Genomic DNA, 14,940 nt, shown 5'->3' with positions numbered 1-14,940 from the left:
CCTTAGCTTTTTTCAAGACAGGGTTTCTCTGTGTAGCTTTGGAGCCTATCCTGGAACTCACTCTGTAACCCAGGCTGGCCTCGAACTCACAGAGATCTGCCTGCCTCTGCCTCCCGAGTGCTGGGATTAATGGCATGCGCCACCACTACCCAGCTTAATTTCTTACTCTGTTATTTTATTGTACATTTAGTTTAATCTCACAAATGTATTTATGTGCCTCTGGGTATGCCTGTGCATGCACACAAGGTGTGTGTGTGTAGGGGGGGTGGTGTGCAATCAGAGTTCTCAACTTTTCAGTGACTGCCCTTGCATGGCTCTTGACCTAATGAAAAGCTCCTGCAAACTGTGGTTAAATATGATTCTCGGTTAATTGGATGTGCCTGCCCTCAGGGTCCTGTCTCTGTCTTTCATGATCACTGAACTCTCTTAGAACTGGAAGACAAAATGCACATCTTTACATGGAAATGACAGGTCACTGCCCTCTGATTTGTTTGATTCTTTAATTTAAAAAATTAAAGATTTATAGCCAGGTGAGGATAGTGCTCACCTTTAATCCCAGCACTTTGGAGGCAGATGCAGGTGGATCTCTGTGAGTGCGAGTTCCAGGACAGCCAGGACTGTTATACAGAAAAACCCTGTCTCAAAAATCAATCAGGAAATCCAAAAACAAAACAAAATAAAACTCCAGGAACAACAACAACAACAAAAAAGTGTGCACCACCACCACCACCCGGCTGCTCTGTGTTTCTTTTGAAATAGTATACATTAGATCTGAATACCTGTTTTTGAAGAACTACTGCCTTGTTTTACCGATAAATTATTGTGATTGTGATTTCAACTTACAAACCTAGGTTAGTTTCTCACACATTGCTATGGGTATGATTAATTTTTCTATACTTGATATATATTTTGTTGTACACAGCCTATAATTCTGGAAATAATATTAGATGTTGTATGAGGATGCTTTCTTTTGTTTTTGTTTTTCAAGACAGGGTTTCTCTGTGTAGTTTTGGTGCCTGTCCTGGATCTCACTCTGTGGATCAGGCTGGTCTCAAACTCACAGAGATCTGCTTGGCTCTGCCTCCTGAGTGCTGGGATCAAAGTAGTGCACCACCACCACCTGGCGAAGATGTTTTCCATTACATTTAAGTAAAACCAAATAATGTGGTTTTTTTTTTTCAATAACTGGAATAATTTTTTGTTTGAAGTGTCTGACCAATACTGCAGCTATTATTTTAGGTACTCAGTATTAAGTAGTGAATTATTTTCCAATCAACTCTGTTTTGGTATCTCAGCACTCAACCCCTAAGAATGTAACTTTTTATGGAGATAGAACCTTTGTAGAGGTAATTAAGGCAAATTCAATCATGTGTGTGTGTGTGTGTGTGTGTGTGTTCTAGTCCTATATAATTGGAGTTTTTATAAGAAATTAGGGGCTGGAGAGATGGCTCAGAAGTTAAGAGCTCTGGCTGCTCTTCCAGAGGTCCTGAGTTCAATCCCAGCAACCACATGTGACTCACAACCATCTGTAATGAGATCTGGCGCCCTCTTCTGACACACAGGCATACTGTATACATAATAAATAAATAAATGAATGAATAAATGAATGAATGAATAAATAAATAAATGAATAAATGAATGAAATTAGAATGCAGGGACATTCAGATAAGGTCATCTGAAGTCAGAAGCAGAGATCAACATTTACAAAGCCAAGAGAAATGTGCTGAATAAAGATAAACCCTTTATTTAGACTTACAAAGTTCACAATTTTGAGAAGATAAGTATTTGTTGTTTAAGCTGTTTGTCAAAGCAGTCCAGGCATGCAAATACACTGTTATGCCACCAACAGCCAAATTTTCCTTTGTCTTCTATTTTGTGTTGTACTTTCACCCTAAAAACTTAGAGTTTAGCAGATAAATGCTTTCTCATTCACAGACACTGGGACAAAGAATCATTTCACTGTGAAACCAAAAAATTTCTTTCAAAATGTCATCACAGGTCATTTGCCTCCCATTGTAACATAGTCCCCCCAAAATACTGTGCCGAGTTATTTTAGATCCATTTTATATGCTGATTTAAGAACTAAGCACATTTAGCTAATAATATAGATTCCTTTAGCTAATATGTTTATCACAGCAAAATCCCACTCTAAATTTAGAGGCAATCAACCCACACAAATTGGGTATTAAACAACAAAGAAGGATTGATAGGTGGGCTATTAAGGTCATCAACAATATTTATAACATCTCTGAGTTATTATTTTGAAAGATAATTGAAAAATTTCCTGTTTTTCTTGCAAAATTTGTTTCTCTGGTGCCATTTCTAAAATTTTACTTATTTAAAATCTCTTTTTTTGAGACAGATAAACAGCCTATGGAGAAATTTAAGGAAAATTGCACTTGCATCATGGTAGGATTGAGGATGGAATTTGGTGGTCAGAGTTCTTTCTCACATTAAGGGAAGAGGTGAGATAGTGATGTCCCGAGTGTGTCCATTCCCTGAATGTCTAATGGGGAGGCATTATTGGAGAAAGGGACAGTGATGTCTGGTTTTCCTGTCTGTCTTTACAATTGCAAAAATCTAGAAAGCAACTTCACAGTATTCATTGTCTGTATTCATCTTATGTTCTTGTAAAATTTCAAATGTAGATTTGGTTTTGTAGTTTCTTTTTCGTTTTATTCCAGAGAATTTTGTCCTGTCTTGGTCAATATGTACACATCAGGTAGAACTCTCAGGTTGATTGTCACACATAAGGAGGAGCTAAGTCGGGCGGTGGTGGTGCACGCCTTTAATCCAAGCAATTGGGAGGCAGAGGCAGGTTGAATCTCTGTGAGTTCAAGGCCAGCCTGGTGTACAGAGCGAGATTCAGGAAAGGCACAAAGCTGCACAGAGAAACCCTGTCTCGAAACACCCCCCCCCCCCAAAAAAAAAGAGGAGCTAAAAGAAATGACATGAGTGGGAAGATGAGATTTTCCATGCCAAACTCTAGGTTTGCTTATACCTTTCACATATTTAGCAAGTATTATTTTCTGAATATGAGAAGTTGGGTTGTATCTTAGAAAGCCAAAGCATCCTGACTGAAACATGTTATCAATGAACATTTCACATAGTGGGTTGGAAACTAATGGGGTTTCAGGGGATGTTCTCTGTCCAACCAATGGTGATACAGATATGGAAAAGAACACATGAGATCATCTAGACAATTATAAAATATCATCTATAACATGTTAATGTATGATGAAATATTGGCATGTTGCAGCATCCAAACAAATTACAGAATACATGTGGAATAAGCTGGAAGAGCATAAAATGAGAATAAGGACACCTTACTAATACAGCATGTTTTTAGGAGGAATTACAAATTTAATAATCTCCTGGCTTAGCCCCAAAACAAACAATACCATTCCTCTGCTATGAAAAACAAGACATATACTCCAGAATGGCTTTATATTCTAGGATGTGCCATAAGGGAAAAATTGGCCCAGAGAGGGATAAGAATGTTTCAAAGATCAAAAACAGGATGCTCTGAGAAAAATGTATGATATCCTGAGAATAGCTTTGATGAAGTTATTAGAGACTTGTTAGAACTTGCTATTATTATTTGTGCAGGGAAGATGCCTCAGAGGTTGAGAGCACTGGCTGCTCATCCAGAGGTCCTGAGTTCAATTCCCAGCAACTACATGGTGGCTCACAACCATCTGTAATGAGATCTGGTGCCCTCTTCTGGCTTGCAGGCATACATGCAGGCAGAACATTGTATAAATAAAAAATAAAAATCTTTAAAACTTGCTATTGTTAGACAGACAATAGGGCGCATATATTCAAATGTAGAACCAGAAAACATTCATGGAGTCATGAATTTCTAGTAAAATCATCCATGATCTTGAATGTCCTCACACTGGTAGCACAGCATGTCTATGCTAGGAAAGTGTTAGTGTTTCTATGATTGCAAGCTTTTCTGAGGATTCAAGTAGACAGCTATAAAATATGTTCAATTGAATGTTAATTGCACATTTGCACTTTTAGCATCACCTAACATTAAATTATTTCTATGTTCTGTTTTAGTATTCTGTTTTCTAATTGTGTTTTGATTTACAATAGCTAATATTTGTATACTGGAAAGTGAAAGTGAGCCACATTTTTCCCCTGATTTTTTTATTAAAACATTTTAATTTATTTTACATACCAACCACAGTTTCCTCTCCCTCCTCTCCTCCCAATCCCTCCCCACACCTCCTTTCTGCCCCCATCATCCACTCCACAAAGCATGGCACATCAAGTTGAGGACTGACCAAGCCCCTCCCCCCCCCATCATGGCTGAGCAAGGCATCCCACCATAGGGAATAAGTTCCAAAAAGCCAATTCATGTGCCAGGGATAGATCCTGGTCCCACTGCTAGGGGCTCCACAAACAAATGAAGCTATACAATTGTCACCCACATGCAGAGGCCCTAGGTTGGTCCCATGCAGGTTCCCTAGCTGTCAGTCAAGAATTCCTGAGCTGTCTCTGTGGGTTTCCCCATCATGATCTTGAACCCCCCTTGCTCCCTCCTCCCTTTCTTCAACTAGATTCCTGGGACTTGGCCCAGTGCTTGGCTGTGGATCTCTGCATCTGCTTCCATCAGTTACTGTACGAAGGTTCTATGATGACAATTAGGGTAGTCATCACTCCAATTACAGGAGACAGCCAGTTCAGGCATCCTCTCCACTACTGCTAGGAGTCTTAGCTGGCTGGGGTCATCCTTGTGGACTCCTGGGAGTTTCCCTGGCACCAAGTTTCTTCCTAACCCCATAATGGCCCCCTTTATAAGTTATCTCTTTCATTGCTCTCCCTCTTCAGTGTCCCTCTCCCAACTCGACCATCCTGATCCCTCATATTCCCATCCCCAATCCGGTCCAAACTCTCCCCTACCCCCAGTTTATTCAGGATATCTCATCTATTTCCCCTTCCCAGGGTAATCCAAGTGTCCCTCTTAGGGTTTTCCTTGTTACCTAGTTCTCTGGATTGTAGCCGGGTTATCCTTTGAATTACATCTACTATCCATTTATGAGTGAGTACTATGTGTTTGTCTTTCTGAGATCTGGGTTACCACTCAGGATGATTTTTTCTAGTTCCATCCATTTGCCTGCGAATTTCATGATGTCATTTTTTTAAGCACTGAGTAATACTCCATTGTGTAAATGTGCAACATTTTCTTTATCCATTCTTCGGTTCAGGGGCATCTAGGTTGTTTCCAGGTTCTGGCTCTTATGAATAATGCTGCTGTGAACATAGTTGAGCAAGTGTCCTTGTGATAAGATTGAGCATCCTTTGGGTATATGCCCAAGAGTGGAATCACTGGGTCTTGGGGGTACACTGATTCCCAATTTTCTGAGTAACCGCCATACTGATTTCTAAAATGGCTGTACAAGTAAGTTTGCACTCCCACCAGCACTAGAGGAATCTTCCCCTTACTCCACATCCTCTCCAACATAGGCTTTCATCAGTATTTTTGATCTTAGCCATTCTGACAGGTGTAGAATGATATCTCAGAGTCGTTTTGATTTGCATTTTCTTTTTTTTTTTTTCTTTTTTTTTTTCTTTTTTTTTTTTTTTTTTTGGTTTTTCGAGACAGGGTTTCTCTGTGTAGCTTTGCGCCTTTCCTGGAGCTCACTTGGTAGCCCAGGCTGGCCTCGAACTCACAGAGATCCGCCTGGCTCTGCCTCCCGAGTGCTGGGATTAAAGGCGTGCGCCACCAACGCCCGGCCTTTGATTTGCATTTTCATGATGACTAAGGATGTTGAGCAATTCCTTAAATGTCTTTCAGCCATTTGAGATTCTTCTGTTGAGAATTCTCTGCTTAGATCTGTCCCCCATTTTTAAATTGGATTATTTGGTAATTGGATGTCTAATTTCTTGAGTTCTTTATATATTTTGGAGATCAGCCCTCTGTCAGATGTGGGGTTGGTGAAGATCTTTTCACATTCTGATGTCATCCCATTTATTAATTGTTGATCTCAGTGTCTATGCTACTGGTCTTATATTCAGGAAGTGGTCTCCTGTGCCAATGCATGTTCAAAGCTACTTCCCACTTTCTCTTCTATCAGGTTCAGTGTAATTGGATTATCTTGAGGTATTTGAACCACTTGGACGTGAGTTTTGTGCATGGTGATAGATATAGATCTATTTGCATTCTTCTACATGTAGACATCCAGTTATGCCAGCACCATTTGTTGAAGATGCTTTGTTTTTCCTATTGTACAGTTTTGGCTTCTCTGTCAAAAATCAGGTGTTCATAGATGTGTGGATTAATATCAGGATCTTCAATTTGAATTCATTGATCCAGATGTTGGTTTTTATATCAATACCAAGCTGTTTTTACTACTATAGCTCTATAGTAGAGCTTGAAGTCAGAGACGGTGATGTCACTGGAAGTTCCTTTATTGTACAATATTTTTTTTAGCTATTCTAGGTTTTTTGTTTTTCCATATGAAGTTGAGTATTGTTCTTTCAAGATCTATGAAGAATTGTTTTGGGATTTTGATGGGGATTGCATTGAATCTGTAGATTGCTTCTGGTAAGATTGCCATTTTTACTATGCTAATCCTGCCTATCCAAGAGCATAGAAGATCTTTCCATTTTCTGATATCTTCCTCAATTTCTTTCTTCAAAGAAAGAAAGATTTATTTATTTATTATGTATACAACATTCTGCCTCCAAGTATGCCTGCATGCCACAAGAGGGCACCAGATCTCATCATAGAGGGCCATAAGCCGCCACCATGTGGTTGCTGGGAATTGAACTCAGGACCTCTGGGAAAACAGCCAGTGCTCTTAACCTCTGAGCCATCTTTCCAGCTCCCCTAAAGCTCTTGTCATACAGGTCTTTCACTTGTTTGGTTAGAGTTGCCCCAAGATATTTTATACTACTTGTGACTATTGTAAAGAGTGTTACTTCTCTGATTTCTTTCTCAGCCTATTTATCATCTGTATATAGTAAGGCTACTGATTTTCTTGAGTTAATCTTATATTCTGCCATACTACTGAAGGTGTTACCTGGTAGAATTTTTGGTGTCAGTTATGTATACTATCATACCATCTGCAAATAGGGAAAGTTTGACTTCTTGCTTTCCAATTTGTATCCCCCTGATCTTTTTTTTTTCTTATTGCTCTAGCTAGAACTTCAAGTACTATATTGAATAGATATGGAGAGTGGTCAGCCTTGTCTTGTTCCTGATTTTAATGGAATAGCTTTTAGTTTCTCTCCATTTAATTTGATGCTGGTTGTTGGCTAGCTGTATATTGCCTTTATTATGTTTGGGTGTGTTCCTTGTATCCCTGATCTCTCTAAGACCTTTATCCTGAAGGGGTGTTGCATTTTGTCAAAGGCTTTTCAGCATCTAATGAGATGATCATGTGGGGTTTTTTTCCTCTGTTTGTTTATATGGTGGATTACATTGACAGATTTTCATATGTTGAACCATCCCTTCATCTCTGGATGAAGTCTACTTGATCATGGTGAATGAGTTTTATGATGTGTACTTGGATTTGGTTTGCCAATATTTTATTGAGCATTTTTGCATCAGTGTTCATGAGCGAGATTGGTTTGTAATTCTCTTTGTTGCATCTTTGTGTGGTTTGGGTATCAGAGTAACTGTAGCCTCATACACAGAGTTTGGCAATGTTCCTTCTGTTTCTGTTGTGTGGAACAATTTGAGGAGTATTGGTATTAGCTCTTCTTTGAAAATCTGGTAGAATTCTGCACTGAAACCATCTGGCCCTGGGCTTTTTTTAGTTGGGAGACTTTTAATGACTCCTTTTATTTCCATAGGAGTTATAAGTCTATTTAAATTGTTTATCTGGTCTTAATTTAATTTTGGTATGTAATCCCTACCCAGAAAACTGTCCAATTTTTTTTAGATTTTCCAATTTTGTGGAGTACAGGTTTTTGATTCTCTGGATTTCCTCATTGTCAGTTGTTATGTCTCCCTTTTGTTTCTGATTTTGTTAATTTGGATACTCTCTCTCTGGCTTGTAGTTAGTCTGGATAAGGGCTTGTCTATCTTGTTGATTTTCTCAAAAAAACTTTATTTCACTGTTTCTTTGTATTGTTCTCTTCATTTCTATTTTATTGATTCAGCCCTTCATTTGATTATTTCCTGGCATCTATTCTTGGGTGAATTTGCTTTTTGTTTTAGAGCTTTCAGATGTGCTGTTAAGTCTCTAGTGTGAAATTTCTCCAAATTCTTGATGTAGGCACTTAGTTCTATGAGCTTTCCTCTTAGCACTGCTTTCATAGCATCCCATAAGTTTGGGTATGTAGTACATTAATTTTCATTGATCTCTAGGAAGTCCTTATTTTCTTTCTTTATTTCTTCCTTGATCCAATGGTGATTCAGTTGAGCATTGTTCAGTTTCCATGAGTTTGTAGGCTTTTTGTAATTTGTGTTGTCATTGAATTCTAACTTTAAGCCATGGTGATCTAATAAGATACAGGGGGGTTTTCCAATTTTTTTGTATCTGTTGAGATTTGTTTTGTTAATTTTAGAGAAGGTTGCATGAAGTGCTGAGAAGAAGGTATATTCTTTTGTGTTCGGGTGAAATGTTCTATAGATGCCTGTTAATCCATTTGAGTTATCATATCTGTAGTTTCCTTATTTGTCTGTTAAGTGTATTCCTGGCAGACCTGTCCAATGGTGTGATTTAAGCTTTAGTAATGTTTCTTTTACATATGTGAGTGCTCTTGTATTTGGGCCATAAATGTTCAGAATTGAGATTTTATCCTGATGTATTTTTCCTGTGATGAATATGAAATGTCTTTCTCTATGTCTTTTGATTAATTTTAGTTTGAAATCTATTTTGTTAGATATTAGAATCGCTGTACCAGCTTGTTTCTTAGGTCCACTTGATTGAAACATCTTTTCCCAACCCTTTACTCTGAGGTAATGTCTGTCTTTGAAGTTGAGGTGTGTTTCTTATATGCAGCAGAAGGATGGATCCTGTTTTTATATCCATTATGTTAGTCTGTATCTTTTTATAGGTGAATTGAGTCCATTGATATTAAGGGATATTAATGACCAGTGATTGTTAATTCCTGCTGTTTTTTGGTTTTGGTGGTGGTAGTGGTGGTAGTGTGTGTGTGTGTGTGTGTGTGTGTGTGTGTGTGTGTGTGTGTCCCTTCCTTGGGATTTGATGGTATGAGATTATCTGTTGTCTGTGTTTTTGTGGGTGCAGCTAACCTCCTTGGGTTGGAGTTTTCCATCCAGTACTTTCTGTAGGACTGGCTTTGTGGATAGGTATTGTTTAAATCTGGTTTTGTTATGGATTACCTTGTTTTCTCCATCTATGGTGATTAAAAGCTTTGCCAGGTATCCATGGTCTTTTAGTGTCTGCAAAACATCTGTTTAGGACCTTCTGGCTTTCAGAGTCTCCACTGAGAAGTCAGGTGTAATGCTGATAGTTCTGCCTTTATATGTTACTTGGCCATTTTCCTTTGCAGCTCTTAATATTCTTTCTTTATTCTGTATGTTTAGTGGTTTGATTATTATGTGTTGAGGGGCCGTTTTTGTGGGGGGGTCCAGTCTATTTGGTGTTCTATAAGCTTCTTGTATCTTTATAGGCATGTCCATCTTTAGGTTGGGAAAGTTTTCTTCTATGGTTTTGTGGAATATATTTTCTGTGCCTTTGAGCTGGAATTCTTCTCCTTCTTCTATCCCTATTATTCTTAGGTTTGGTCTTTTCATGGTGTCCCAGATTTCCTGTGTGGTGATATTGTGTTCCCCAAAATATTGTGCACCCTAATAAACTTATCTGGGGTCAGAGAACAGAACAGCCACTAGATATAGAAGCCAGAAAATGAATCTCTATGAGTTCAAAGCCACACTGCAACAGCCAGGCATGGTGACACGCCTTTAATCCCAGGAAGTGATGGCAGAAAGCAGAAAGTTTTATAAGGCCTGAGGACCAGGAACTAAGAGGCTGGTTAAGCTTTTAGGCTTTTGAGCAGCACAGTTCAGCTGAGATTCATTCTGGATGAAGACTCAGAGGCTTCCAGTCTGAGGAAACAGGATCAGCTGAGGAACTGGCGAGGTGAGGTGGCTGTGGCTTGTTCTGCTTCTCTGATCTTCCAGCATTCACCCCAATACCTGGCTTCAGGTTTGATTTTATTAATAAGACCTGTTAAGATTTGTGCTATATTCCTGGATGTTTTGTGTTAAGAATTTGTTGAATTTAACATTTTCTTTGACCAATGAATCTATTTCCTCTATTGTATCTTCAATGCCTGAGAGTTTCTCTTTCATCTCTTGTGTTCTGTTGGTTATGCTTGCATCTCTAGTTCCTGTTCATTTACCCAGATTTTCTATTTCCAGAATTCCCTCAGTTTGTGTTTTCTTTATTGTCTCTATTTCAATTTTCAAGTCTTGAACTGTTTCCTTCATGTGTTTATTTTTTTCTTGGCCTTATTTATGTGACTTATTGATTTCTTACAATTTTTGTCTTTTCCTTGATTTCTCTAAGGAAATTTTTCATTTCTTTTTAAGGGCCTCTATCATCTTCATAAAGTTATTTTTAAGATCATTTTCTTCTGCTTCATCTGCATCGGGATGTTCGGGTCTTGCTGTTGTAGAACCATTAGGCTCTGGGTGGTGCCATATTGCTGTTTATGTTGTTGAATTATTCTTACACTGTCATTTACCCAATTGGGTTTGGGATAATTATAGGTATACATGTTGATTCTTGTGATGTCTTTGTTGGATGGGTCTTTTGTTCCTTTATTTTCTGTTTCCTTTATTGTCTTTTGGCCTGGATGGCCAAGGGTTCTGCTGATTGGCTGGTTGTCAGAATGAGTAGAGTTGTCTCAGCTGAGGTTTGTGGGGGTTTGGGTATATTGATCTAGCATATCGTCCAGTTTTTCTGGCTGGTTTGGGCTTTACTTGTGCCGATGGGGTCTGTTCTTCCAACAGGTGTAGGTTTTGCCTGTGCCCCTTCTTCCAACTGGTGTTGGTGGCACTTGTGCCTATAGGGTCTGCTGATGTTGCTAGAGAGGGCTGTTCATGGGGAGGATGATCTTCCAATTGGTGCAGGTGGTGCTTGTGCCTCTAGGGGCTGCTAATGTTGAGGGGGGTGGTTGGCTAGAGGGAGGATGATGGGTTTGGTGGGTTTGGGGGCCAGAGTGTGTCTTGTAGGTTTCAGAGTCCAAATGGTGGTGGCTGTGGTAGAGTAGACTCTTAACTGCTGGCTTGCTGCTGAGGCTGAGATGGGACAGGGAGCAGCATGGAGTGTGCTCTGGGGCATAGAGCCTAGGGATTGGGGCATTTTAGCTGGGAGACTAGTCATTCACCTCTTTTTCCAATTGGTACAGGTGGTGCTTGTCTATTTAAAAGATTTTAATATCCCATTTATTATACTTATAAGATTTGTGGTGTTGTGTTCTTTTTTTTTTTTGAAGTTTGAAAAATTTTATTGCTTGATTAGCTTATCCAGTATGAGATTTCCTTATGTCTGTTTCATATAGCATTAGCTTGGGTTACCCTCCCCCATCTCTCTACCCACTCCCCCTTGCTGGAACCCTCCCACTCCCAGTTATCCTCCTTTCCATTTTCTTTTCTTTCTTTTTTTTAAATATCCTTTTATTGAGTAAGTAAAGAAGAATGTCTATGTTAGTATGTACAGTTTTTTTCCCTTTTCGTTTTTTTATTATATATTTTATTTTACAATACCATTCAGTTCTACATATCAGCCATGGGTTCCCCTATTCTCCCCCTCCCACCCCCTCCCCTTACCCCCAGCCTACCCCCCATTCCCACTTCCTCCAGGGCAAATCCTCCCCCGAGGACTGCGATCAACCTGGTAGACTCAGTCCAGGGAGGTCCAGTCCCTTCCTCCCAGACTGAGCCAAGTGTCCCTGCATAAGTTCCAGGTTTCAAACAGCCAACTCATGCAATGAGCACACGACTTGGTTCCACTGCCTAGTTGCCTCCCAAACTGATCAAGCCAATCAACTGTCTCACCTATTCAGAGGGCCTGATCCAGCTGGGGGCCCCTCAGCCTTTGGTTCATAGTTCATGTGTTTCCATTCGTTTGGCTATTTTTTTCAATAATTGAGTAAAACTGAAATTTATTATAAGCCACAGTCGTCCTAGGGACCTCCATGCTATATATATAGCCTCTATGGTTCTATGGGTTGTGGTCTGATTGTTCATTATTTTATATCTAGAATCCACCTATGAGTGAGTACATACGATAACTGTCTTTCTGGGTTTGGGTTACCTCACTCAGGATGATATTTTCTAGTTCTATCCATTTGCCTGCAAATTTCATGCTTTCATTGTTTTTCTCTGCTGAGTAGTACTCCATTGTGTATATGTACCACATTTTTTTCATCCATTCATCCATTGACGGGCATCTAGGTTGTTTCCAGGTTCTGGCTATTACAAATAGTGCTGCTATGAACATAGCTGAGTGTAGTGGTAATGCCCGCATTACCAATACCCGTTCACCATGTTCAAGCGAAGGGCTGTGGATTAAAAAATAGAGACAAGAGACAGCGGGTCATCCGTACGATTGGATGTCGAATGCCGTTTATTGAAAGAGGGAAGAAACCTTAAATACAGGCTTACAACACAAATGGAGGATCCCCTGAGGGCAGAAGTTCGCTACCAATGGTCTACATTCTAGACCCAATGTTCTGCATTCTTGCATCTAAGTTGTTTACACCAAATACAGGATGCACCTAAGTTGTTTACACCACAAGCAGGATGTAGGAACAAAGAACCTCCAGTAAGCTCTCCGATGATCCTAAGGTGAGAAGGACACCGGCAGGGAATCTGAATGGGGAGGACACCTGGTCAGCAAGCAAGGCTGCAGCCACTCACAGTCGGGGGCCAGTGCCCATGGCGACCACAGGTCCCCCCTTTTTATTAAATGAGCTTCTGACTTAGGTTGCGTGGGACCAGCAGACCACCTTACCCGTCATAGAGACACCTGCCCAGGCCACACAAGTGCTCTGTCTTAGGTTGATGGCAGCCCCCCAAGAATTACCTGTCTCTGAATGCTCATTATCATACAGACTCAACCACATGAGCTGTATAGTGACTGCTGCCAAAGATCTCAAAGTGGCACTGGGCTTGCAATCTGTGCGACACAGAAAAGACCAACAGAAGTCCTAACCCACCCATAGCCAGAAGGCTACAGGCAATTGAACCATTCCCTATTTAAACGAGCCTTACCGCAAATAGGAGTCCTGTAAGGTGGTATCCCGAGCAAATGGAACTTGAGTTTTAAATAATTTACAACTTACAAAGCCAATTATAACGTATAAAGGTGGAATTAAATTTATCATGCCCAATAAGAAGAAAGATTAACTAACTGTGGTAGCTACTTTTGCTGTCAGGGTCTCCATTGTGCTAGCTGTAGTAACCAATTATGAAACAGCAATCCCAGAAACAATAGCAGCAGTGGCCACCACTGCTATAACAGCAACAACGGCAACAGCGATGTCAGAGTCTCTTCTGGAGCGTGTGAGCATCATCTGTGTCTAGCTGCCACGGTCCACTGGCATGGACACGGCTCCAGGAACACGAACCACCAAGGCCCATTTTTCTTGATCCCAGCACTACTTAGGCTGGCAGGTCTGCAAGAGAACAACTGAGAAACATAAAAAAAACAGAAAACAAAAACAGCAAACAAGGAGCAGAACTAATGGCCTCAGTAATGGCTACATTCAGGCTCACAAATTTTGAGGTATCTTCAGAAAGGCTAGATGAATTTCAGGAGGCCAATAAATGTTGCACAGAGCCATTCCTGAAAAGTAGGTACTACACCAGCTTGAGGGGGGTTGCAAAATGCGAAAAAGGCTTAGCTGGCATGCTACTGTTAGCAGATGAAGTTTATTGACCTTCAGAGTTATCCTTAATCTCCAAGGTGTGATACATTTTCAACATTTTTGAAAAAAGTTACCATACATTACCTTCTGAAGAATCCAACCACATGGCTACAGTTCCTAGGCTTAGAATAATGTTTGCCAAGGCTGGACATATTGGGCTCTCAATCCCCATTGGCATCAGAAGGGGAGAGTTTTTTACGAAGGCCCAATAGGTCTCTGCCATGTTGGGATTCAGCAGCAGCCACAGGGCACACACAGCGTTCAGGAACCCAAAGAGGAACTTCATTGTCCTGCGGAAAGACACAAACAGATCCCCGGGCCCACACCAACACCGGATCGGGTCCCCTCCAAGTGCCAGTAGAAAGATCTTTCCATCGCACCAGAGGATGATTTGCAACAGGAGCCCTCCAGTGTTTATCTGTAGCAGATACTCCAGCAGAATCCACCGATAAAAAATTTAAAATATATAAAACAAGGGAAAGAATAGAATGTGGAGAGGAGAGATGAGCCCCTAACTCCCCCCTTTTTACTTTAGTAATATAAGTTTTTAAGGTACGATGGCAGCGTTCTACTATAGCCTGCCCTTGAGGATTATAAGGAATACCAGTCTTATTAACAATAGAAAAATCTTGGCCGAATTTTGAAAATCCCGTACTACTGTAGGTGGGACCATTATCAGTCTTTATGCATTTTGGCACTCCCATGTAAGCAAAAGCACGAAGACAATGATTCTTTACATCCTTAACCTTTTCCCCTGAATGGACAGAAGCAAAAATTAGAGAAGAATATGTATCAATAGACACATGGACATATTGTAATTTTCCAAAGGAAGGCACATGTGTGACGTCCATCTGCCACACATGATTAGGTAAAAGTCCTCAAGGATTAACTCCCAAATGAGGAACGGGTAAAAATTCCACATAAATAGGGCATGATTTAACTATCTGGATGGCTTGTTCCCGGGTTATGCCTGTATGATAACGGAGAGATCCAGCATTAAGATGATAACGCTGATGCAACTGAGTAGCCTTATCAAAGGCAGAACAGACTAATGTGACAGCCATAAGAGTAATGGCG

This window comes from Peromyscus maniculatus, chromosome X (assembly GCF_049852395.1).
Source record: "Peromyscus maniculatus bairdii isolate BWxNUB_F1_BW_parent chromosome X, HU_Pman_BW_mat_3.1, whole genome shotgun sequence".
NCBI lineage: Eukaryota > Metazoa > Chordata > Mammalia > Rodentia > Cricetidae > Peromyscus > Peromyscus maniculatus.
This window is presented reverse-complemented; position numbering follows the sequence as displayed.